The following is a 10,579-nucleotide window of genomic DNA, read 5'->3' as shown; positions in this document are numbered from 1 at the left end:
TATTTCTTCCATGATAACAAATGTTGTATTTCTTAAACAATGAGATATGGACAAAAATCCTGTTCCTTAGATTTAATCACTGTTCTTGCAGAATGCTTTCCTTTTAGCAGACAGTAATTAGGAGAGAAGGCATGCAACTAATTTATTGTTTTATAAAAAAGAGGTATATAATAGTTCTATACACATCTGACCATTTTAAATGTTCTTTTGATAATTCAATTAAACTGTTAGGCACTTTGGTTATACTTTTGTCATGTAGTCATGTTTTTCTCCTCAAGGGGGCACTTTGATATAAGCTAAATTGCCTCCGAGAGGTGTTTTCAATTGTCTTTGGGAAAAATGATTATTTCACTGAGCACCTGCCTTTCAATATGACATTTTCCATATGTAGCATGTGCGCTCTTTCAGCGTACCTCAAAAAACTAAATAGTGTTGTCATTGTGTAAAAGGTAGGATTTTGTTCAAGATAGGTAAATCCTATTTTTCCCTTTTTCCTTTTATTAGTTTCCTTATTGAGATAGGTTTTGTTGGATCAACAAGAAACTGATGGGCATTTTTCTTTTGTGAATGGCAAGTAAAATTTAACACATGCGACTTGGTTGATTCTGTGGCATTATTATTCATAGTGTTTCCTAGATTTCACATGTTTGTATTTTAATCAACATATGTTTTTTTTGGTAATAGCTCAATCAAGTTACAAAGTCCCACAGAGGAAGCTTCTTTTTTACTCTGAACAATGATGGTGTTGGGAGAACTATCCTCCCTGAAGGATATTCTCAGGGAGGAAAAATAATTTTCCTTCTACCTATTTAGTTTCTTGGCTGAGACACCCTCCTCTCCACCCCACCACCCAACAATAAAAGATTAACAGAACAAAACAAACAAAAGTTTAATAACATGTATACCTTTTAGATACATGAGAGATAACCAGGAAAACTGAATGAAATGGCTTGAAATGGCTCAAGCTACCACCTTAAATATCATCTTCAACTAAAGACAAAAAGATATTTGAGGGTGGGAAGCCAGTTAGGGAAGGCTATGAGGATAATGGTAAGGTTGTTATGCAGATTTAAATCAATGCCTTATCCATTGATAAGAGTTTCTAGAGGTTTAGTCACCCTTATCTTCATGGTACAGAAAGGGAGACACCCTGACAAATGGAAATTTCCCTTATACTCTTAAAGGAAATAAATGTCTCTTACAACAGGGTAACTTCTATTCAATTTTTAGAGCTTTTCCTATGTCTGAGATTTCTTAGACATAATCGGTCTAAAATAATCCTAAACTAAAGAGACATTTAGAGGTAGCAAATTTTGCACTGCTTCAATACTCAATGTCAAATAAGTGATAAATGTTGAGGGGTAAGACCAAGGGGCAACAGGCCAAACTTAGGTTGAACTATCTGGAGAGTAGAGCAGGGGTAGAAGAGAATAAAGAGAAGTTACATGCCCAGTGTTACAGCATTTCCAAGACAGTAGTCATAGGTGGCCTTCAAAGATAAAGAGAATCAGAAAGTAAAATCTCACTTTCTGACAGAGTTAAGAGAGGTGCACAATTCTGAAATGGATATTTTTGGCGCTTTCATTATTTGAACTGGACTTTCTTGATAATTATTGTTGAGAAACAAACTGCAAAGGTTTTTACCATGCAGATGGCATCTTCTTTCTATGGGGGATGGACAGGGCACACATGATAGATTATGTTATAGATGTTGACCAGAAAATTCCAGACTGTTGATCAACTATTCCATTTCTGGGAGAGACTAAAACTGCAATTAGATCAGGTATTAAATTTGTAACAGGGTGAAATGCTCCTCTCTACCTTAATTCTAGCCTGCATTTCTCTCTTGGCCTCTAGGCTAACAGCTTCTGCTATAGATATGCTAATTGACTGGAAGAGTACAGCCAGAGACTTGAATATTCTTCATAACAGCCTTTCAGTCATGGGTCTTTGCAATATATGTAAAGCAATGACTGTTTATCAAAGATTTACAGGAACTTCTGTTCTGACCAACTGTGAGCAAAGAGATTTGGAGGTTTCCTATTCTCCCTTGGATCCTGCTCTTTTCCCCACCCTTCCTTTCTCCTCTTGTGATAAAAGACTCTTGGGCTTGAAGGTGCCCTAAACATGGATTTGAGAAAATGTAGAAAATTTCCATCTTCTCGGGACAGCACTGTCTTGATGAATAAAACTTTCCTTATTCCAAACTCCAGTTCATTGAATATTAAATATTTGATGTACTGAGCACACGAAACTTGTGACTGCCACAAATCTAGGTTTGGTATTGTGGGCTTTTAGCATTAGTGAAGCCATTTTGGTCCTGTGGTTTTCTCTTGAACAGTATCTTACTTGTTAAATATTGTATTTAAATTTCTTTAATATAAATAAACATATCTTTATTACTTACTTGGAATACTGACAGGTAAAAAATTAAATATTTACAGATTAAATATAATTAAAATTTTAAGGTCTTTAATCTATTTTAATATGTAAGTTTGCCAACTTTTAAATATTAACCATCAAAGTTAAATATGAACTTTTTAAAATGTTTTTGCAAATTTTTTCACTCTTTGTACCAATAACTAATTTCAGTATCAGAGTGCTTTTTTCATTCAATTTTAAATGAAGGTTCTATGTAGGTTGTATTCAGATATTTAGTTATAAAAAATAATAATTAGCTTATCAATTGGCTTACAGAAAATAAAAGTATGGAAAACAGCAAAATTCTGAAAATTATATTTGCTGATCTCAGAAAATATAATATATTTTCTATATTACTAGAAAAATTACTTTATCAGGAAACTATTTTCATCTGCTAAAATGCTTTCATTTTTAATAGGACCATTATCCAACACTATGCTATATTTCTTTAATATAAATTTAATATAACTACCATCAAATATCTGTGTGCTTAATTTTTTTGTCCTAGTATTCTTCTTTGTAAAGTAAACATTCCAACTCAAAACTTTATATTCAAAGCTTCAACTATATGTGTCAGTACTCTTGTAATGATTATTCAAGTTCAAATTTGGTATGAGTGTCTTACCAACTAGAGGAAAAAGAAAAACATTGCTATTAATTGCCTACTGTCCCTGGTGATCAAATTATCTTTGGATTCACTACATAAATTAGTTTGTGTTCTAGAATTGTGGTTGGATTCGTTTTCTGGAACCCAGGAAGTATCAGAGGGCACTAAAAATGCCACAGTAATATGCAGAATGTGTTGATATATTTAGTCTCAGGGAGTAGTAACTGCATAGCACTGGCACAGAAATCCAAGTCTAGTGGCTATCATTTCCTGAAACAAGAAAAGTTCCAGTTTTAAAAAAATAAATAAATAAAAATCACTAAATACTGGAAATAATATATATATATATATATATATATATATATATATATATATATATATATATACAATTTATGAACTTGAGTCATGTCCCACGTATCTCAACTGAAAATATGGCTGCAAATCTACTCAAAATGGTATGTCTGTGATGGGGCCAGCAGATTTCATAGGAGAATAGAAAGAAGAAAAAAAATCCTGGCACTGTGCACAGGAAACATGTGAAATCCAAAGCAAATAAAACCCGTTAACATAAACGTTACAACTGATCACCCAGTAGTTTTGCTCAACATATATGACTCTTAATTTAATTGAACCTTAAAAACTGACATTGTGGCCCCTGAATCTATTACTTCACCGGAGATTACCCATTCTTAATGGCTTTGAAGGCATGAATTTTTTCAAGACATTGAATTTCCAGGAAATATTTATTTCTCATAGACATTAATTAGGTCTTGAGGCTCATGGCACTAGAAATTTTAGTAATTCAACTTTCTCATACCAGTTGTTTGTCCGGAGTGGCCTCTATGCCAAATACAGGTATTCCTGGCTTTTTGAAAGTTTGTGTTACACCACATCTCTTTTACGAAATACCTACATCAGTACCTTTTTTCGCTAACCGAAAGAAATCCAAACAGTATTTTTGCTTTATGAAAACAGGGCAAAAACTGAAAACAGTGTTCAGCGTTTGTTTTGCAGCGAGCTGTTCTAGAGGCAATGGGCATTCAGAGCAGTGACAGTGACACCACTGATCTCCTTCCCTGAGAACTACAATCAAAATCCTAGCATCAAGCAACCACAGTTTTACACTGTGTCTATAAGCATCTGTGGTTCATCTCGATTTAATCTATGCATTCATTAGCAAGATGTGTCCTAAGGTATCAAAGAAGTCTAAGAGAGCTGGTAAGGGTGACATGCTTAATATAACTTGGAATGCAATTAACGATATCTGGTATGATACGGTAGATTATTTTTTGGATCTGGGAATGCTCAAAAAAATCTTCCAATTAAGTTAATGGTAATTGCTTCTTCGCTTTATGCCATTTCAGCTTATAAATGGTTTCACAGGACCACGTGGGGACTAAAAAAAATTAATGCTTTTCCTCCAACTTTCTAAGTTCTTCTTGCTAGTCTAATAACCAAGTTAACAGAAGTAGATTAGCAGGAGAAAATCAAATTTTAATATACACACTTGGGGAATTCACATATGTGTGAAAATTCGAAAGACACTGAGGCAACATTGGGTATATGTGACATTTAGGACAAAGGCAAAAGGGGGAGGATGGGGTATTAGATTTCAGAAGTGAGAATGGACAATGGTCTTAACAGGCAAGTTCTTACTCGGCAACTCAGAAACAATGGGACACAGGGGGTATCTAGCTAATAGGCCCCTGTATGAAGCACTCCTATTGACCATACTTGATCAAGTTAAGTTAAGGTGACCATCCTAAGATTTCCTTCTTGAAGCACGTTTTTCTATCTGTATCTCTTGAACAGGAAAGCGAGGGGTGGGGGAGGGGGGATGAAAGTTTCCTTCTATGTCTTTTGTTTCTTAATAACCAGTTTAAAATCAATATCCCAAAAGGCAGCTTCACTGTGGCAACACTTTGAACTCCTTCAAATGCTCTACTTTCACATAGTGGGGGAAACCTGTACTTTGCTTTTATCTTAAAGCTACTATGAGTATTACTAGATAAAATTAATTTAGACATATCATTTCCACAAAACTAATAAAATTGAGATTTTAAAATGCATAAATATGATGTTATAAAATAGACCTTTATAGGACAGTGTCTCAGGTACAGTAAAAAATAATAAAAGAGTTTTATTTTTGTTCACTTTGGAGCTGAGCTAAACTCTTGAAGCCTCAGTTAATTGGGTGTCAAGATATCAAACAATAGGAAGGACTGAGAAGGATTCGGTGAACTCTGTTCCCCTGAAAACTTATGTTGGATAAATGATAAGTGAACTTTAAAGCATTAGGTTTTCTGTCTCCCCTTAACCTTTACATCTCTTACATCCATTTAAAAGAAAGCTTTAAGTACCAAGTAGAATTCCAAAGAAAAATTAGAAAATGAGAATAGCACTAGAGGAAGACCAGAGTTTGCCATTCCAAAATATGCCTTTTGGGATATTGATTTTAAGCTGGTTATTTTTAAGAAACAAAAGACTCAGAAAGAAACATTGATTCTCCTCCTTTACCTGTCTAAAGGTAATTTAGATTTAAAAAAAAAGAAAAAAAAAAAACTTCTTCAGGAAGGAAACCTTAGCATATTTACCTTAGCATATATGAATTAAGTGTGGCACACAGGGAGAAATCTAGCAAATTCTGTTTGTTGGGCTTCCCTGTGTATTCTGTTTTTTTCCGGGTGTTCCACTAAGAATTTGTTTACCACGTTTGCTCTTGCTCATCTACTTGTGAATTACCTACTTTTCTTGTGAAATCTTAGACCCTTGACCCCTTTTCCTTAGTCCAGAACGTCGTCTAAGCCTCAACGGCCTAATGTATCTTTGGGTCTCATATTATTATGGAATATCTGTAATAAGCTTTGCCGTTTTCTTCTCTTAATCTGCCTCATGTTAATTTGATTAGGAGCCCAGTCATCAGAACTTAGAAATCTGGAAGAAAAAATATGTTTTTACACCCCACAGACTGCTACTGTTTTTGTATGTTTATTTGCTTGTTTATTTGTTTTAAAGTTTATTGGAGTGACAATGGGTAGTGAAGTTACATAGGTTTCAGGTGTACAATGCTACTGTTTTTTTTTGATGGAATGTTTCGATGGTCTAAAATGGGTCAAATGAATCCATAATTAGAATTTTGTAAACTTTCTTCCCAAAGCAAAAAGTAAACAAGTGAGAAAAGTTTATTATTTTATCATGGTACACTTAAATTCAATTCAGGAAAAGTAAGGTGTATATAAACACACAAATACATAATGCATAACTATATATGTTAAATAGCCATTTAATTAATGACAGCAATATTTTTTCCTCTGACTCTAAATAATATCAGGTATTTGCTGATTATATTCTCTTGGGAAAATATTTTCTGAAACATATTCTACATATTATCATTGTGGGTTCATAGTCCTGTGATTTGATATAAAATAGCATGAAAAGCCACTACTAGGGCTTTTGGTGGGATAGAAAGGTTAAAATAATGCCCAAAGAACCTATTGTGTGGTCAGCATGGAAAGAATTACTAGAATTTGCTCTAGAAATTGAAAATAAATTTACTGGTGATACTTAAACAAGGAATATATAATGGAGGAGTGTTGCTATTTTTATAACTCATCTATTACAAAACAGTCTTCAATTCAATTACTGAAGAGACCTGAAGAATATGAAGATGAAAAAAGTGTATCCTCAGGGCTGGAACACACCTTAGTGTTTCTGGAGAAAAAAATGTGTCAAGAAAAAGGAGTTGGAGGCATGTGTTCAAGTACATACACATTCCACAAAATCAGAAGCTAAGTATGTCAGTTCTTCAGGAAACCTGACAAAGGGAGAGAAATACTACCTATTAGACGTGTGTGTGCTATTCTTCAGAAGGAAAGGAATTTGAAAGATTGATCTAGTGCAACAATAAATCTTTTAAGACCTTTAAATTCCATGCTTTTTTTTTTGAAGTATTTTTTTTTTTTTTTTTTTTTTTTTTTTTTTGTCTAGAAGCATTCACATTTACCAAAATTCCTTTGAAAAATTAGAGAATCTTTGCAGAAAAATACCTTGATAACAACTTGGATCTTATTTTGTATCTGAGGAAGCCCAGATGTAGGTCAAACTAAGGGACCAAGAGAGAAAATATTAATAAAATGGGGGAGGTGAAACCAGAGAAACTGGGAAGTTTCTGACTTCATGTCTTCCTCATGTCTTCAACACTCTTCAACCTGGCATGTGTGCACATGTATACAAACCCACACACACAGAGAGCACATTTTCAGTGAAGTTACCAGAGCCTCAAAATGTTGGAAATGCCTGTGGAAATGGTGATTAAGTAGAGTAACTGCAGAACCAGCTCAGAATGGTTCTATCCTGTTTTAATGAGATACTGAGATGCTTTTCAGAGACAGCAGATCAAAACTACAAATCATGCAGCTGAAGCATGAGCAGAGGAGAGAACTTTGACCCCCAGCTGCACCAGGAAACAAAGTTCTCCCCACCACACACACGGAATCAAAGGGCCAGGGCATAATCAGAACTTGAATAATGGAACACTTTCAGAAGCCAAGGGTTCGTTGTCCAGGAAGATCCAGTGTTGATGCTCCTTTACCATCGATGGCCAAGTTCCAAGGTCCTCCAATTAAAACTTGTTCCACAAACACCTCTGCATACGTGTTCCCCCTAGACCCTTAAAAACTCCTTAATTTAGTCTAGTGAGCAAGATGGATTTCAGGCACATTAGATCTCCTATCTTCTCAGTTTGTGTCTTCTCGATCAATAAACCTTTCCTTTCTCCAAACTGACATTTTCATTTTTGGCCTTTCGAAGCATTGGGCACATGAACTTGGGTTTCAGTAGCAGTAGGACTCATTAGACTAACAAATTAGGTGGAACAAAGGCAATACTCACATAGTTAAGAAAACAGGAAAGCATGTGGAAGTCAGTGAAGTAATGTGGAAAAAAGGAAAATAAATGAGGATTTTAGACAGTCACAAGCTTTGAATTCAGTTGTTCAGCCAGCGTTAATGAGATCAACAGGCAGAGAGTGATCTAGCTGATACCTATCTTTCATAACTCTATAAATGTCCATGTTTCGTAAATGCAATAGTTTTTGCTGTCTTGGTTTAGTGAACGTTATTCTCAAAACAAACTCTAGATGCATTAATAAAGTGAGTTTTGAATCTGCAAATTTTAGGAACAAGTCCTTTGTGTCCTTATGAGCCATAGACTTCACTCTGTGTCATGGCTAAAACTGTTCTTCTATTTAAAGATGAAATAAATAAGAAAATATGAATCAGAAGCTAATTATTGCCGGAATCTAGATGTAAGTTACTGAGTTTCTAAATAAATTGTTTTTTTCAAAGAACTGAACTTCTATGAATGTGACTCTGAGCTGAAATTGTTTTCATTTTTTTCTCCATGTTCCCATATACTTCTAACTGAGAAAATATTTCTTCTCCCTACAGTGAAACTTCTGAAGATAAAAGCAAAGTTAAATCAACAAAAGAAATAATAATCAAAATACAGATTGGAAGTGATCAGATAACAGAGGTAAGTAAAAAAACCCAAAACATTGTTTAGGTTGGCATAACGGAAAATGACTGGTGGCTCAACGCCTAGCTTTGAGATGGATGAGGTGATAATTGATGAATGTAGACATTGATGATTTGAGGTCAACCAACTGAAGAGAAATTTGGGGGATATGACATTACATATATAGATTTGTGGTACCATATTTCAAATTCAGATGAAGAAATAATTTCTATAAGATGCTAAGCATAGAGGAAAAAACTACAGAGGCACAATGACAGAACTGGAATTGAGAATTCCCTCAAGACCTTTAGAAGGTCTTCAAATATGCTTCTTTAAAACAGAAATCATGACTTATTTTTACCCTGTGTTTATCTTTAAATCCAAGGTGAGTCTGTTGTAGACAGCACTTAGTTGGGTCTGTTTTTTTGTTTTGTTTTTAAGTCATTCCGCCACTTAATGTCTTTTTATTGGTAAATCTAATCCATTTACATTTAAATTAATTGTTCATAGAGAAGGACTTACTATTGTCATTTTGTTAACTGTTTTCTCTGTTTTGTAGTTCTCTTATTCCTTTCTTCTCTTTCTCTTTCTATGTATTTTAATAATTTTTTGTGATGATATACTTTGAGTTTTTTTCTTTATATTTTTTTGTATCTACCATAGATTTTTCCTTTGTGGTTACCATGAGGTCTGTATCAAGCCTATCAAAGTTATAAAGGTTTATTTTAAGTGATAACAAGTTAACTTCAATCACATGCAAATGTTCTACACTTCCACTCCCACATTTTATATTATTCATGTCACAGTTTCTTTCTTCTTCTCTTCTGTATCCATTAACATATTTTCATGGTGATACTTAATCTTAATGCTTTTATTTTAAACTTTTAAACTAGGGTTAAAATTGTTTTACAGGCCACCAATACTGTTTTATAACATCTTGTGTTTGTCTATATGTTTACCTTTATCAGTAAGATTTGTACTTTCATGTATTTTTGCGTGGTTGTTTAGCATCTACTCATTTCAACTTGAAGAACTCCCCTTGGCAATTCTTGTAAAGTAGATTTAGTTGAGACACGCTCTCTCAGCTTGTCTTTGTCTAGGAAAGTCTTTACCTTGCCTTTATTTTTGTGTATCACACTTCATAAATATATATATCGAATGCAAAGTATAAATGTTTACTAAAGAATAACATGGATAAAAAAGGAAGGCAAATAGGGAAAGAAATAAGGCAAAATATAAAGGAGCTATTCAAGTATAAACCTCCTTACCTTACTTTTATAAAGTAAAAAGTATGAATAAATGCAAGAAGAGAAATCATACCTTTATAGAGAGTAAGGTCAAATCAGTCCACATATTATCACCTACAAAATTACAAGTGTAATTTTCCCTAAAACATAAGATTTTATTTCAAAGGAGGACTCTAGCAAGTATATCAGAAGTCTTTTCCTCCCAAAATATCATCCTCAAATTGGCCTTTATTCAATATTTTTTTTATTCTATAGTTTGAATGTGTTTGTAATAGAACACCAGGTTGGGAAATTGAGGGGACATTATCATTGCTACAATAATCTGAGTTCTGAAGGGAGAAAAGCCCATTTCTGAGTTTGTATCTATCCATAAAATGCACAGTGAGTTCATTGTCTGGCCTGCCAACATTCAAAACACAGCCTTTGACTGAGCAAGGGTATCAGACATCCAAATTTAAGCAATTATCCTGGCATGCTATAGCTGCCGGCAATGTACATAGCTTGACACGGTCATTAGTTTTTATGCTATTTTAGAGCAAATGTGTTACCAGAAACCCAATTTACTCCTGACAGAATACTATTAGGCAACCAAAGCATGAAGACTGTCAAAGGCTTCCTCTAAGTAAAGCAGGCTGCTGACATAAGGTGCCCTGCTATCAAAAATATATTTATACACTTAGAGGTTTTTTTTTAACACTTTCCTATAAATAAATATTTCATTCTCTCTATCAGTGACATTTGACATTAACAAAGAACATTTTTTTCTACATTAAAGTCCCCACTGTATGGA

Source organism: Rhinolophus hipposideros (genome assembly GCF_964194185.1).
Source record: "Rhinolophus hipposideros genome assembly, chromosome: 18".
Classification (NCBI taxonomy): Eukaryota; Metazoa; Chordata; class Mammalia; order Chiroptera; family Rhinolophidae; genus Rhinolophus; species Rhinolophus hipposideros.
The sequence above is the reverse complement of the archived record's forward strand: the minus strand, read 5'-3'. Positions refer to the sequence as shown.